General features: G+C 40.2%; 1 pseudogene; it reads left to right on the forward strand.

Annotated features, from left to right (window-relative positions):
* The first annotated feature begins 1,276 nt into the window (after positions 1–1,276).
* LOC144504152 (U2 spliceosomal RNA) lies at positions 1,277–1,437 on the forward strand (annotated as a pseudogene).

The raw sequence follows: 1,437 nt of genomic DNA on the forward strand, positions 1-1,437 counted from the left end.
GGGATATGGGCCAAACGCAGGCAATTGGGACTAGCTTAATGGTTAAATAAAAAAGGGCGGCATGGACAAGTTGGGCCAAAGGGCCTGTTTCCATCCTGTAAACCTGTATGACTCTATGACTCTAAACATAGATCTCAACTTTCTCTTTAAGAGTAGTAATGCAGGTAAACTTTGGATGGTCGCACGAGCAGAGTTTCTGTGAGATTTCAAAAAGTTATTCACACAACATGATAATGAACCTTGCTCTCTTGAAGCTTTGAAAGAATGTTTCAAGGATTGTCCAAATCTTTCCGCTAATCCATTGTTTGATGGTTGTTAAGGTGTGGATTTTATATGCTGAATACCATTTGCCTTGAGATATTTTGAGATAATCCTCAAACTCTTGTGAAGTAAACTGTGAACCATTATCATTGATAATCTGTTCCGGTTTACCAAATCTTGCAAAATGTTTGTCAATGTTTTTCATTGGTTTGTTCAGATGTAGTAGATCTCACAATAACAACTTCTGGTCACTTCGAATGTGGACCCTGCAGCTTAGAGGAGTCTACCCATTATTTTCCCAGTAAGAAACGCAATTTTGTTTCTTTTCTTTTTTACTTGGTCTCCCTTTAACCTTTAGACCTTTTGATTTTCCTTGCAATTCTAGTACGCGAAGTGTGAGAACCCACAAAGTTTGTTCTCTACTTGGGATCTTTTCTCAATATTCTCGACGAAACGAAATCCCGGCTCACTGCCTATTTTATATTTGTAATGTTCTAACTCTGATAGGGGGTTGGGGGTTTTAACACAAAGAAAAAGATGTGGTTTGCATACGTCGATTCGAACTAACACACAGCAGGTTTATTGAAAGAGATGTTGTCTGCGCAGAATGTCAGATGAAACTAAGACAGAAGCCTGTGACACACCCAATGACCTAATTTTCAAGACATGTGACCTGCTGTTAAAGCAATCATGCAACCACTTCAATATAAAACTGGACTAGAGGCCCATGGTCTGGGAACCCGGGTTTGAATCCCGCCAAGGCAGAGGGTGAAATTTGAATTCAGTAAATATCTGGAATTAAAAGCCTAATGAGGACCATTGTCCATTGTTGTAATAACCCATCTGGTTCACAAATGTCCTTTAGGGAAATCTGTCATCCTTACCTAGTCTGGCCTACATGTGACTCCAGACCCACAGCAATGTGGTACACTGAACTGCACTCTGAAATAGTCCAACCATCCCTTCAGTTTAAGCACAATTAGGGATGGGTAACAAATGAAAGGATAATAAAAAGATCGCTTCTCGGCCTTTTGGCTAAGATCAAGTGTAGTATGGATCGCCTGCACTTGGTTGAGGTCATTAGGTTACGCTGAGGCTTCATATGTTTCATATGAAGCAATTTTTAAAAGCGGCATCTCGGCCTTTTGGCTAAGATGCAAATGAGCTCAAGTCTTG

The sequence above is a fragment of the Mustelus asterias genome, chromosome 14 (genome assembly GCF_964213995.1).
Source record: "Mustelus asterias chromosome 14, sMusAst1.hap1.1, whole genome shotgun sequence".
NCBI classification, from domain to species: Eukaryota; Metazoa; Chordata; class Chondrichthyes; order Carcharhiniformes; family Triakidae; genus Mustelus; species Mustelus asterias.